Source organism: Schistocerca piceifrons, chromosome 8, assembly GCF_021461385.2.
Source record: "Schistocerca piceifrons isolate TAMUIC-IGC-003096 chromosome 8, iqSchPice1.1, whole genome shotgun sequence".
NCBI classification, from domain to species: Eukaryota; Metazoa; Arthropoda; class Insecta; order Orthoptera; family Acrididae; genus Schistocerca; species Schistocerca piceifrons.
The window spans coordinates 81,079,527-81,095,285 of record NC_060145.1 but is presented as its reverse complement, the minus strand read 5'-3'; positions in this window follow the sequence as shown (position 1 = coordinate 81,095,285).

Here is a 15,759-nt window from a genome sequence, read left to right as displayed (position 1 = left end):
TGCAAGATGTTCCAAATAATGACAAAAATAGGAGTAAGCTATAGGAAAAGACGGGTGATATATAATATGTGAAAGAACAAAGAGAGAATAATCTATAAGTGAAAGAAGAAATCACGGAAATAAAAGGTTCAAGTGTGGAATTAAATTCAAGGTGAAGGGATATCAGTGTTAAGATTCGGTGATGACATTGCTGTCCTTAGTGAAAGTGAAGAAGAATTACAGGACCTATTGAATGGAATGAAGGGTAGAGCCACGGGTCGTAACACATCTGAAATGTAACGTCCACTGTTCAAAGTGCCGTCAATGCGAACAAGAGGCACCCCATACCATCACGCTGGGTGATACGCCAATATGACGATGACGAATACACGCTTCCAATGTGCGTTCACCGCGATGTCGCCAAACATGCATGCGACAATCATGATGCTGTAAACAGAACCTGGATTCATCCGAAAAAATGACGTTTTGCCATTCGTGCACCCAGGTTCGTCGTTGAGTACACCATCGCAGGCGCTCCTGTCTCTGATGCAGCGTCAAGGGGAACCGCAGCCATGGTCTCCGAGCTGATAGTCCATGCTGCTGCAAACGTCGTCGAAGTGTTCGTGCAGACGGTTGTTGTATTGCAAACGTCCCCATCTGTTGACTCAGGGATCGAGATGTGGCTGTACGATCCGTTACAGCCATGCGGATAAGATTCCTGTCATCTCGACTGCTAGTGGTACGAGGTCGTTGGGATCCAAAACGGCGTTCCGTATTACCCTCCTGAACCCACCGATTCCGTATTCTGCTAACAGTCATTCGATCTCGACCAATGCGAGCAGCAACGTCGCGATACGATAAACTGCAATCGCGATGGGCTACAATCCGACCTTTATCAAAGTCGGAAACGTGATGGTACTTATTTCTCCTCCTACACGAGGCATCACAACAACGTTCCACAAGACAACGCCGGTCAACTGCTCTTTGTGTATGAGAAATCGGTTGGAACATTTCCTCATGTCAGCACGTTGTAGGTGTCGCCACCGGCGCCAACCTTGTGTGAATGCTCTGAAACGCTTATCATTCGCATATCACAGCATCCTCTTCCTGTCGGTTAAATTTCGCGTCTGTAGCACGTCATCTTCGTGGTGTAGCAATTTTAATGGCCAGTAGTGTATGTCGTTTGCCAGTCAGCTTCAAATGCCGATTCTCTAAATTTTCTCAGTAGTGTTTCTCTAAAAGAACGTCGCCTTCCCTCTAGGAATTCCCATTTGTGTCCCCGAAGCATCTCCGTAATACTTCCGTGCTGTTCGAACATAGTGGTAACAAATCTAGCAACACTCCTCTGAACTGCTTCGATGTATTACTTCAATCCGACTTGGTACGGATCCCAAACACTCGGGCAGTTCTCAAGAACAGGTCGCACCAGCGCCCTATATGCGGTCTCCTTTACTGATGAACCACGCTTTCCTAGAATTCTCCCAGTAAAGTGAAGTCGAAGCCTTCCCTACCACAGTTCTCTCATGCTCGATCCACGTCATATCGCTTTGCGACGTTACGCTCAGATATTTAAACGACTTGACTGTGTCCAGCAGGACACAAGTAATACTGTATACGAACATTACAGGTTTGATCTTCCTACTCAACCGTATAACTTACATTTTTCGACGTTTGGGGCTAGCTAGCTGCCATTCGTCACACCAATTGGAAATTTTGTCTATGTCGTCTTGTGTCTTCCAACAGTCACTCAACTTCGACACCTTACCGTAAATCATGGCATCATCAGCAAAGAACCGCAGATTGATACCCACTGTCCGCCAAATCATTGATGTATTTAGAAATAACAACCGTCCTTTCACACTTCCCTGGCGCACTCTTGACGACACCTTTTTGTCTCTGATGAAGACTCGCCTTCGGACAACATAATGGGTTCTGTTCAAATAACTTACGGGTTTGCTGCCGGGTGACGTCGTCGACCACCGCCGATATTTCGACAGGAGCACACCCTGCCTTTCTCAAGGCACAAACACAAGGAGGAAGAAATGTGCAAGGGAATTTAATACCTCGGTTCACAGAGGAGAAACAAGGAAGATACCACACACAGAGCAAGTGTCAACACAAACAAAGATAACCAACATCAGAAATATCGATAGTGACTATTAGTCAACAGGTTTTCGACCACATTCTAAGATTAAGGCCCTGTTGCGGTCCGTAAAAGATGATCTTGGTTTGCGTAAGGCTGGTGTCTGACGTATTCCTTGCAGTTGTGGCATGTCATATATTGGTCAGACAATCAGGACTGTGGAAGATCGGTGTATTGAACATAAGCGTCACACAAGCTTACAACAGCCGAGCAAACCCGCTATTGCAGAACATTGCCTTGACACCGGTCATCCTATGGAATACAACAACACGGAGATTCTGGCTTGCACGTCCAGCTACTGGGATAGTGTTATTAAGGAAGATGTTGAAATCAAAATATCAAGCAACCTTATAAACAGAGAAGGTGGATTTTGTTTAAATTTTGCTTGGAATCCGCCTCTGTCTCTCATCAAAAAAGAGAGGGACAGAATTAGTGCCACTTCACCTGTTGATTAATAGTCACTATCGATATTTCTGATGTTGGTTACCTTTGTTTGTGTTGACAGTTGTTCTGTGTGTGGTATCTTCCTTGTTTCTCCTCTGTGAACCGAGGTATTAAATTCCCTTGCATATTTCTTCCTCCTTGCATTTGTGCCTTGAGAATGGCAGGGTGTGCTCCTGTCGAAATATCGGCGGTGGTCGACGACGTCACCCGGCAGCAAACCCGTAAGTTATTTGAACATTCAATTCTCCGAGAAAAGTTAAGGTCTCACATAATGGGTTCTGTTATTTAAGAAGTCTTCGAGCCGCTCTGTGAACTTGTACCATGTGCTCGTATCTTCGTTGACAGCCTGCAATGGGTCACCGTGTCAAACGCTTTCCGGAAGTCTAGAAATAGTGGAAACTGCCTGTCACCCTTCATCCGTAGTTCTGAGTATATCACGTGAGAAAAGGGCAAGCTGAGTTTCGCACGAGCGATGCTTTCTAAAACCTTGCTGACTCGTAGACATAAACTTCTCAGTCTCGAGAAAGTTTATTATATTCTGACTGAGAATATGTTCAAGGGTTCTGCGGCAAACTGAAATTAGAGATACTGGTCCGTAATTTTGTGGGTCCGTTGTTTTACCTTTCTTACATTCTGGAGTCACGTGCGCTGTCTTCCAGTCGCCCGGACTTTGTGCCGGGCGGAGATTCACGGTAAATGCAAGCTAGATACGGAGCCAATCCCATAGAGTACTCTTTATAAAATCGAACTGGGTCACCACCCAGACCTGCTGACTTATTTGCTTTCATTTCTCTCAGTTATTTCTCTACGCCAGGTATGCTTGTTACTATGTCGTCCATACAGGAGTCATGTAATGTAGCTAAACTTTTCTCGCTTATGTGTTTAACGTCAGATATTTAACGCGTTACCTCAAGTGTAAGGTAATGGGACTGTTTAAGATCGATTGTTTAAAGGATCGGCGTGGGATGTTTATTAGTTTCTGCTTATAGAGCCCGCACCGCAAGTTCAATCTTTGGAGGTCTCTCCAGAGATTGTAAATTCGGCCCTGCTTGTGACAGTTGGTTGTTACAAACTTGGGATTCTTCTGAAAGCACAGCGCCGTGGCGTCGGTCCCCAGCGGGGCCACCTCTCAATTGGACAGTGTTTTCTGATCAGAGCGAAGCGGTCGCGCCGTATGCCCAGAGAGCGGGTGCAATCAATATCTCGAGTCGGCGGCACAGACCACAGCGAGCGCCAGTGCAGCATGTCGCGTCACGTGGCGGGCACACGCGAGCAGAGCCGAGGCGAGGCGAGGCGAGCCGAGAACTGAACTACTGCGCAGCAGGTTACGTCTGTCGGCAGGCATGCTTTCAGCTGCTTCCCTAGTGCTCGCTGGTAGAGCATTCAACTGCCACAACACATGCGCTTTTGTCACGCGTACATCATCGGGTTTTCGTCTGCACCCTCAGACATTTGCAAGGGTGGCTGGGTTGGGGGGAGGGGGAGGTGGGCGGCAGAGGAGCGTGTTTGCCCCCCCCCCCCCCCTGGAATCTATTCCTTTTTTTCCTTTTTTGAGTCATCAGTCTTCTGTCTGGTGGATGCGGCCCGGCACCAGTTGCTCTCTTGCGCTAACCTCGTCATCCCAGAGTAGCATTTGTATCCTATGCACGGCTACTGAAAGAGACAGAAATAGATAGCGAGATGGATTTACGTGTGTATGTCATATCCCTTCCCTCGAAAATTTCCTTCCTTCGTACCTCCTCTCTGTTACCACAGCTGATGTGTCACTGATATGGTTTGTATCAACAAGGGGAAGCCACGGCGTTGGGATCACGGATTTACTTCAAACTTTGTACATGTTCAGTGGGCCGTTAAGGAGAGTTGGAACGTCCTATCCCGCCAATGTTAAGTTTAGTGACTTGGCTTCCCTGTATTTCAGGAACCACTCTAGCCATTGACATGGAACTTTTACAGGACATTAAACTGTATGTTCTGAGTCTACTGAACTACAATAATTGCATTTCAGCCACTGCTTTCGGAAATACAATTTTTTAATTGCACGGTTAAAATTGTGTGTACTTTTTTATAGGTTAACCTAAATAATCTTAATTATACATAACATTATGTTCTTCTTTTAGTTCAGTAGACTCAGGATATGCATGTTATTACTCCCTGCAAATTTGAATACCCTAGTCGGAAGCCGGCAGGAGTGGCCGTGCGGTTCTAGGCGCTACAGTCTGGAGCTGAGCGACCGCTCCAGTCACAAGTTCGAATCCTGCCTCGGGCATGGATGTGTGTCATGTTCAGTTCTAAGTTCTAGGCGACTGATGACCTCAGAAGTTAAGTCGCGTAGTGCTCAGAGCCATTTGAATCATTTTTTTTTTTTTTTCTACTCGAAGTGGTTTCTGAGATTTAGGGAAAAATGCAACAGAAAATGTAAATTTTCAGGAACGGCTTCTAAAGTTTCAAAAAGACTGTAGCTCAGTTAATACGACGGGGGTTGGAACTTTATTAGTGGCGACTATTTATTTACAGCTCTTACAAAATACGTAGACACGTGTTTCAAAGTTTTACTGACCTTCAGAATAGTCACCAGCATTGTGTGTAACCCGTTGCCAGCGATGTGGAAGTCGTAGGATACTCTTAGCAGTGCCAGTTGTGTTGACAGTTCGAGCGGCGCGGTCTATTGCCCGACGAATTTGTAGCAGTTGTGAAGCGAATGCCGTGAAGTGTTTCCTTCAGTTTAGAAATCGAGTTGAACTTGGCGACGGCTTAACTCAGGGGAGTGCAGTAGGTGGTGTAGCACTTGGCAGCCCCATCAGTCAAACAAATCAGTAACAGTTGCACTGTACGAGCTTGAGCATTGTTCTGCAAAATGATGGTCAGGTCCTGCAGAAAGTGTCATCACTTCTCACTCTAAGCTGGTCATGGTTGCGTCCCCTAAAAACAACATACTATGCAAGCAGTAAGGTGCATTACTCTGGCAGTTCAGAGAAAATCGCAATCGAAGTTTTACGCTTCTGTTATGCAAGTGATGTATCTGTGTGTAGGTGCCGATCCCAAAACGTAAACTTGTTAGCGTACGCGCGAAGCAAATGGGCCGTAGTCGAGGCGACGGTTTGAATCTCGTTACTACTCACTTTTTATTCCAATTTTTTTCATCCCTCGCCACATTATTTATTTGGTATGACATTTGAGAGGTAATATAATGAAAGAAAGACGTGCATTTTCATGAAGTCATAGCCAATTTCGTATGTTATTTGACTATTTACTGGCCGGACGTTGTGGCCGAGCGGTTCTAGGCGCTTCAGTCTGGAACCGCGCCACCGCTACGGCCGCAGGTTCGAATCCTGCCTCGGGCATGGATGTGTGTGATGTCCTTAGGTTAGTTATGTTTAATTAGTTCTAAGTTCTAAGGGACTGATGACCTCAGAAGTTAAGTCGCATAGTGCTCAGAGCCATTTGAACGATTTTGAACCTTGAGATCACACGTTGCAGGATGGATTTGTCATACAGACATGGAAAACATGAATTGTAACTTCATGCAAATACAGATGTTTCTTTTTTTCATTATATTACATCTCAAATGTCATATAAAGTAAATAATATGACCTGTGATGAAAAAAGTCGATCAGCATTTAATTATGAGCAAGACTCGAGCCGTCGCCTCATACACGATCGTTTTATGGATCTCGAACGATAATCACTTTTTTTTTCATTTTGTTCGGTGTTGTTCGTTGCGTTTGATATGAGCGGACGGCATCCGTTCAAGTTGATCGTTGATTCATTTACTCAGTTTTTTTTATTACAAGGGGCCACCGCCTCTCTGACCGAACATGCTGACAAGGGAACCTCCCCATCGCACCCCCATCAGATTTAGTTGTAAGTTGGCACAGATCAATCGAGAAAACAGGAAGAAGTGGTGTGGAACTATAAAAAAATAAGCAAAATATACAAACTGAGTAGTCCACGCGAAGATAGGCAACAGCATGGATGTTCCGAGATAAGGTGTGCCGCGGTCCCGTGGTTAGCGTGAGCAGCTGCGGAACTAGAGATCCATGGTTCAAGTCTCCCCTCAAGCGAAAAATTTTTCTTTATTTTAGCAAAGTTATGACCTATCCATTCGTTCATTGACGTCTCTGTTCACTGTAATAAGTTTAGTGTCTGTGTTTTGCGGCCACACCGCAAAACCGTGCGATTAGTAGACGAAAGGACGTGCCTCTCCAATGGGAACCGATAACATCTCATCGCAAGGTCATAGGTCAACCGATTCCTCCACAGGAAAACACGTCTGATGTATTCTATACGACACTGGTGACGGCATGTGCGTCACATGACAGGAATATGTTGTCGAACCACCTAACTTGTACACTTGGCAAATGGGTAAAAAGATTCTTCTTCGTTGCCCGATTTAGGTTTTCTTGTGGATGTGATAATTACTCCCAAAAAAGTGATGAAAGCATAAGAGTTTGTCACATAAACTGCAACAAATGAATCCAAAAGTCTCACATTCGCACACTTTTCCCTCTGCTTTGTCAAAACATATGTTTTTTACGTTTTCAAATTTTTCCGAGTGTAGACCGTCAAATCCTGCATATGTCCAAGCAAATCTGAACATGTCCTGGAATTTTGGAGAGCGAAGTTGATTATGTGTGAGTGCCTGAACTTTCATAATTGTCTGAAAATAAAAAATTAATCCTTTTGCTCGAAGGAAGACTTGAACCAAGGACCTCTTGTTTCGCAGCTGCTCACGCTAACCACGGGACCACGGCGCTCCCGTGGTCTGCCGCTCCTTTATGTTGCGTATCTTGCACATGGACTACTCAGTTTGTATATTTTGCTTATTTTTTCATAGTTCCACACAACTTCTTCCTGTTTTCTCGATTGATCTGTGTTCAGTTTTTCAAGTCTATCCACTGTGGCAACTTATAACTAAATCTGAGGGGGGTGCGATGGGGAGGTTCTCTTGTGAGCTTCAACCACTAAGAACTCTAACATGCGGCACATACACACAGACACATAAGCCACATAAGAGACACGTAAAACTTCTGTCGCTATTTTCTCGGAATTGCCAGAGAAGTGCACCGTACTGCTTGCACACTACGTTGTTTTAATGGCCTAATAAAGGTGTGCAAAGTTAGAAGTAAATCTGTGGTCCCAGCGTCGCGCCCTCCCCATGTCAGACAGCAGTATGCATGAGATGCCCAGTTGCTTCCACCGCCCTCGGTGGAATGCGTAAGTTCCGAATAATGTTCACCAATCTGCGGTCTTCTATAGCTGTTGCCCGCTGCGCAGAAAACAGCATGTAGGTCGTGAATCGGTTATCTTGAGGCAGTAATATACTGTTAGCGAGAAAGTGGTATTGTATAAATAACTGCATTTCGAATTAGTTTGTGTAAATGCGATATTATTCTCTTTTTTTTCTTAGCAGAATACGACAAATTACACAATTATAGTCCACTTAATGAATTACAAATAATTTCCATTCTTCACATTGTCACAGAGAATAAACAAAATACTGAACTGCGTGTGTGCGTAATTACTATCAAACTACACTACTGGCCATTAAAATTGCTACACCACGAAGATGACGTGCTACAGACACGAAATTTAACCGTCAGGAAGAAGATGCTGTGATATGCAAATGATTAGCTTTTCAGAGCATTCACACAAGGTTGGCGCCGGTGGCGACACCTACAACGTGCTGACACGAGGAAAGTTTCCAACCGATTTCTCATACACAAACAGCAGTTGACCGGCGTTGCCTGGTGAAACGTTGTTGTGATGCCTCGTGTAAGGAGGGGAAATGCGTATCATAACGTTTCCGACTTTGATAAAGGTCGGATTGTAGCCTATCGCAATTGCGGTTTATCGTATCGCTACATTGCTGCTCGCGTTGGTCGAGATCCAATGACTGTTAGCAGAATATGGAATCGATGGGTTCAGGAGGGTAATACGGAACGCCGTGCTGGACCCCAACGGCCTCGTATCACTAGCAGTCGAGATGACAGGCATCTTATCTGCATGGCTGTAACAGATAATGCAGCCACGTCTCGATCCCTGAGTCAGCAGGTGGCGACGTTTGCAAGATAACAACCATCTGCACGAACAGTTCGACGATGTTTGCAGCAGCATGGACCATCAGCTCGGAGACCATGGCTGCGATTACCCTTGACGCTGCATCACAGACAGGAGCACCTGTGATGGTGTACTCAACGACAAACTTGGGTGCACGAATTTCAAAACGTCATTTTTTCGGATAAATCCAGGTTCTGTTTACAGCATCATGATGGTCGCATCCGTGTTTGGCGACATCGCGGTGAACGCAGTTTGGAAGCGTGTATTCGTCATCGCCATACTGGCGTATCACCCGGCGTGATGGTATGGGGTGCCATTGGTTACACGTCTCGGTCACCTCTTGTTCGCATTGATGGCACTTTGAACAGTGAACGTTACATTTCAGATGTGTGATGACCCGTGGCTCTACCCTTCATTCGATCTCTGCGAAACCCTACATTTCAGCAGGAAAATGCACGACCGCATGTTGCAGGTCCTGTACGGGCTTTTCTGGATACATAAAATGTTCGACTGCTGCCCCGGCCAGCACATTCTCCAGATCTCTCAGCAGTTGAAAACGTCTGGTCAATGGTGGCTCGCCACAATACGCCAGTCACTACTCTTGATGAAATGTGGTGTTGAAGCCGCATGGGCAGCTGTACCTGTACACGCCATCCAAGCTCTGTTTGACTCAATGCCCAGGCGTATCAAGGCTGTTGCTACAGCCAGAGGTGGTTGTCCTGGGTACTGATTTCTCAGGGTCTATGCACCCAAAATGCGTGAAAATGCTATCACATGTCAGCTCTAGTATAATATATTTGTCCAATGAATATCCATTTATCATCTGCATTTCTTCTTGGTGTAGCAATTTTAATGGCCAGTAGAGTACAATGCACGTAACGACCAAGGAGATAAGATATAAGAAATAGGGCTCATACGGAGGTATAAGAAGGCATAATCGCTCTATTTGCGACTGTAACAGGAAATTAAATGACAAACAAGTAGTGGTACAGGTACCCTCCGCCACGCACCGTACGGTGGCTTGCGGAGTATCTGTGTAGATATGGGCGTAGATTACTCTTTCCAGTTCATCGCCCATAAAACTCAGGCCTGTAAGGGTCACTGAAAAAAGAAATGAGCCGGAAGCTGTAAAATGAAAACGGCTGAAGTGATCGTAATGTCAGCGCAAACGAAGGAAGCTGTGGTCGCTAAGGGTATGCTGAGACCTTAAACTGCCGAAGAGCGGGGCGTGGGAACACAGCCACGTGACCACAGAGCGAGCACGTGTTCGCGTCGATCGCCCGTTGCACTCAGTAGTGCTGGAAACAGAGAAGCGAAGGCTTCAGAATAAAAGCATAGGGATGTCGTGCGTTTCCTGGCAACGGAAGGCGTGCAGGGAACGGAAATTCACCAAAGAACGGCACAAATGTACGGAGAGCACTGCATGTCCGTTGTTAAGGGACAAGGCGTGGCATAAGCGATTCGAGGGTGGACGGATGTCGTTGGCCGATGACGCACGATCTGGGAAACAACACCGCATTGCCAGTACCACTGTCCAGCAGGTGGATACCTTAACCATCGAAGACCGGCGAGTTACGACGGCAGCCATTGTCCCAGAAGTCGAATTGAGGGTTGGAATTCCAACGGACATGCAGGGCTCTCCGTATACTTGTGCCATTCTTCACTGACTTCTCGTTCCCAGCACTCTCGCTACAAGGAAACGCACTGCAGCCCGTTTCTCTTTATTCAAAACCTCCACTTCTCTGTTCTCAGCACTGCTGGCGAGGAGAACACGGCAGGTGCCATAAGACAACTTCGCTCAATGGAAGAGCGGTCAAAATAAGCGGAAACGTATTTCGGTTTATCCGTAGATACTCCACTGTTCCTAGCGAAACGACAGCTGAAGTTGGCGAGGTACTTTATGTGCCTTTTAGCGATTAAATAGGCCAGCCAGAGAGGTGGTACAGCGGCTAGCGTCGTGACGTCACAATTTTGCGCCCTGTCTTCGAAACCCGATGATTAAAAAATGGCTCTCAGCACTATGGGACTTAACTTCTGAGGTCATCAGTCCCCTAGAACTTAGAACTACTTAAACCTAACTAACCTAAGGACATCACACATATCCATGCCACTAGACATACAATAAGTGGGCGAATAAGGTTCAATGGCTCTGAGCACTATGCGACTTAACTTCTGAGGTCATCAGTCGCCTAGAACTTAGAACTAATTAAACCTAATTAACCTAAGGACATCACACACATCCATGCCCGAGGCAGGATTCGAACCTGCGATCGTAGCGGTCACGCGGTTCCAGACTGTAGCGCCTAGAACCGCTAGGCCACTTCGGCCGGCCCCGATGATTACTTTTTATTACTAAAAGAATCTTTTTCATTGTTTAATGAAATAACTTTGTCCTTATTCGTCCGCCGGCCTTTGTGGCCGTGCGGTTAAAGGCGCTTCAGTCTGGAACCGCGTGACCGCTACGGTCGCAGGTTCGAATCCTGCCTCGGGCATGGATGTGTGTGATGTCCTTAGGTTAATTAGGTTTAATTAGTTCTAAGTTCTAGGCGACTGATGACCTCAGAAGTTAAGTCGCATAGTGCTCAGAGCCATTGAACCTTATTCGCCCACTTATTGTATGTCTAGTGGATAAATTTAAAAAAAAAGAAAAAGAAATAATAAATGAACGAGAAAATTGTTTGAAATTGTTTTCGGTAAAAGTCCTTTACTGTACCTTGATTCAAACTGAATTACAGACGTTTCGGTAAAGCGACGCAATATGCATGGCTTGCCACGAAATTGTTGCAAAGGAGTGAAATCTTCAGCAGTGTTAACGACGTTTCCTTCCGAGTGAGATTAATACGAAGAAATGTCAACTGGCGAACGTGCCGTCCCCTGGTGCTCGTGGTGTTCGGAACTTGTACGTTTCGAATGTTTCTACGATCGGTGTAACTCTATCGTCACGTGTATGTACGTAGGCGTAAAATATAAGAATTAACACAAGATTTGATATAAGAATGATATATAGGAATGCGAGAATTTAAAGAGATTGTAATCCCTGAAAATATCGTACTGTTGGGGCCACCGGCTTGGACGCAGCTGCCACGTGCGTGTACGAGTGCAAGCTGGCGTTATCGTGGAATGTCGACGAACTGCGGTGTCAGTATATGCCGGTCGCAGAGCATCTCCACGCACACATCGTAGTCGCTAAGCGTCGCTGGCCGCCTGCAGGGCCAAAACAGTTTCCAACGCGCTTGATTCCGAAGCAGAATTACGTCTTTTTCGACTCACAATGAATTATTGACAAATCCGTATTCGTTCGCGGTAGGACGTGAGACACAGTTATGACGGGTTGGCGTAGCGAGCACGGTATTATAAATGTCTTCATAGAAATAAAGTGGTGATGGCTAATAACTTGCAGTTCGCGTACTTCTGTACCTCAAGGACCCAGTGCCCGCAATAATCCTGACAAATACCAAGGAAGCCCCTCAGTCGAGAATGTTGTTGTTGTTGTTGTTGTTGTTGTGGTCTACAGTCCTAAGACTGGTTAGGTGCAGCTCTCCACGCTGCTCTATCCTGTGCAAGCTTCTTCATCTTCCAGTACCTACTGCAACCTACATCCTTCTGAATCTGCTTAGTGTATTCATCTCTTGGTCTCCCTCTACGATTTTTACCCTCCACGCTGCCCTCCAATACTATAATGGTGATCCCTTGATGCCTCAGAATATGTCCTACCAACCGATCCCTTCTTCATGTCAAGTTGTGCCACAAATTTCTCTTCTCTCCAATTCTATTCAATACCTCCTCATTAGTTATGTGATCTACCCATCTAATCTCCAGCATTCTTTTGTAGCATCACATTTCGAAAGCTTCTATTGTCTTCTTGTCCAAACTATTTGTCGTCCATGTTTCACTTCCATACATGGCTACACTCCATAAAAATACTTTCATAAACGACTTCCTGACACTTAAATCTATACTCGATGTTAACAAATTTCTCTTCTTCAGAAACGCTTTCCTTGCCATTGCCAGTCTACATTTTATATCCTCTCTACTTCGACCACCATCAGTTATTATGCTCCCCAAATAGCAAAACTCCTTTACTACTTTAAGCGTCTCATTTCCTAATCTAATTCCGTCAGCGTCACCCGACTTAATTCGACTACATTCCATTATCCTCATTTTGCTTTTGTTAATGTTCATCTTACACCCTCCTTTCAAGACACTGTCCATCCCGTTCAACTGCTCTTCCAAGTCCTTTGCTGTCTCTGACACAATTACAATGTCATCGGCCAACCTCAAAGTTTTTATTGCTTCTCCATGGACTTTAATACCTGCACCGAATTTTTCTATTGTTTCCTTTACTGCTTGCTCATTTTTTTTTTTTTTTTTTTTTTTTTTTGTCATCAGTCTACTACTGACTGGATTGATGCGGCCCGCCACGAATTCCTTTCCTGTGCTAACCTCTTCATCTCAGAGGTAGCACTTGCAACCTACGTCCTCAATTATTTGCTTGACGTATTCCAATCTCTGTCTTCCTCTACAGTTTTTGCCCTCTACAGCTCCCTCTAGTACCATGGAAGTCATTCCCTCATGTCTTAGCAGATGACTTATCATCTTGTCCCTTCTCCTTATCAGTGTTTTCCACACATGCCTTTCCTCTCCAATTCTGCGTAGAACCTCCTCATTCCTTACCTTATCAGTCCACCTAATTTTCAACATTCGTCTATAGCACCACATCTCAAATGCTTCGATTCTCTTCTGTTCCGGTTTTCCCACAGTCCATGTTTCACTACCATACAATGCTGTACTCCAGACGTACATCCTCAGAAATTTCTTCCTCAAATTAAGGCCGGTATTTGATATTAGTAGACTTCTCTTGGCCAGAAATGCCTTTTTTGCCATAGCGAGTCTGCTTTTGATGTCCTCCTTGCTCCGTCCGTCATTGGTTGTTTTACTGCCTAGGTAGCAGAATTCCTTAACTTCATTGACTTCGTGACCATCAATCCTGATGTTAAGTTTCTCGCTGTTCTCATTTCTACTACTTCTCATTACCTTCGTCTTTCTCCGATTTACTCTCAAACCATACTGTGTACTCATTAGACTGTTCATTCCGTTCAGCAGATCATTTAATTCTTCTTCACTTTCACTCAGGATAGCAATGTCATCAGCGAATCGTATCATTGATATCCTTTCACCTTGTATTTTAATTCCACTCCTGAACCTTTCTTTTATTTCCATCATTGCTTCCTCGATGTACAGATTGAAGAGTAGGGGCGAAAGGCTACAGCCTTGTCTTACACCCTTCTTAATACGAGCACTTCGTTCTTGATCGTCCACTCTTATTATTCCCTCTTGGTTGTTGTACATATTGTATATGGCCCGTCTCTCCCTATAGCTTACCCCTACTTTTTTCAGAATCTCGAACAGCTTGCACCATTTTATATTGTCGAACGCTTTTTCCAGGTCGACAAATCCTATGAAAGTGTCTTGATTTTTCTTTAGCCTTGCTTCCATTATTAGCCGTAACGTCAGAACTGCCTCTCTCGTCCCTTTACTTTTCCTAAAGCCAAACTGATCTTCACCTACCGCATTCTCAATTTTCTTTTCCATTCTTCTGTATATTATTCTTGTAAGCAGCTTCGATGCATGAGCTGTTAAGCTGATTGTGCGATAATTCTCGCACTTGTCAGCTCTTGCCGTCTTCGGAATTGTGTGGATGATGCTTTTCCGAAAGTCAGATGGTATATCGCCAGACTCATATATTCTGCACACCAACGTGAATAGTCGTTTAGTTGCCACTTCCTCCAATGATTTTAGAAATTCTGATGGAATGTTATCTATCCCTTCTGCCTTATTTGACCGTAAGTCCTCCAAAGCTCTTTTAAATTCCGGTTCTAATACTGGATTCCCTATCTCATCTAAATCGACTCCTGTTTCTTCTTCTATCACATCACACAAATCTTCACCCTCATAGAGGCTTTCAATGTATTCTTTCCACCTATCTGCTCTCTCCTCTGCATTTAACAGTGGAATTCCCGTTGCACTCTTAATGTTACCACCGTTGCTTTTAATGTCACCAAAGGTTGTTTTGACTTTCCTGTATGCTGAGTCTGTCCTTCCGACAATCATATCTTTTTCGATGTCTTCACATTTTTCCTGCAGCCATTTCGTCTTAGCTTCCCTGCACTTCCTATTTATTTCATTCCTCAGCGACTTGTATTTCTGTATTCCTGATTTTCCCGGAACATGTTTGTATTTCCTCCTTTCATCAATCAACTGAAGTATTTCTTCTGTTACCCATGGTTTCTTCGCAGCAACCTTCTTTGTACCTATGTTTTCCTTCCCAACTTCTGTGATGGCCCGTTTTAGAGATGTCCATTCCTCTTCAACTGTACTGCCTACTGCGCTATTCCTTATTGCTGTATCTATAGCGTTAGAGAACTTCAAACGTATCTCGTTATTCCTTAGTATTTCCGTATCCCACTTCTTTGCGTATTGATTCTTCCTGACTAATGTCCTGAACTTCAGCCTACTCTTCATCACTACTATATTGTGATCTGAGTCTATATCTGCTCCTGGGTACGCCTTACAATCCATTATCTAATTTCGGAATCTCTGTCTGACCATGATGTAATCTAATTGAAATCTTCCCGTATCTCCCGGCCTTTTCCAAGTATACCTCCTCCTCTTGTGATTCTTGAACAGGGTATTCGCTATTACTAGCTGAAACTTGTAACAGAACTCAATTAGTCTTACTCCTCTTTCATTCCTTGTCCCAAGCCCATATTCTCCTGTAACCTTTTCTTCTACTCCTTCCCCTACAACTGCATTCCAGTCGCCCATGACTATTAGATTTTCGTCCCCCTTTACATACTGCATTACCCTTTCAATATCCTCATACACTTTCTCTATCTGTTCATCTTCAGCTTGCGACGTCGGCATGTATACCTGAACTATCGTTGTCGGTGTTGGTCTGCTGTCGATTCTGATTAGAACAACCCGGTCACTGAACTGTTCACAGTAACACACCCTCTGCTCTACCTTCCTATTCATAACGAATCCTACACCTGTTATACCATTTTCTGCTGCTGTTGATATTACCCGATACTCATCTGACCAGAAATCCTTGTCTTCGTTCCACTTCACTTCACTGA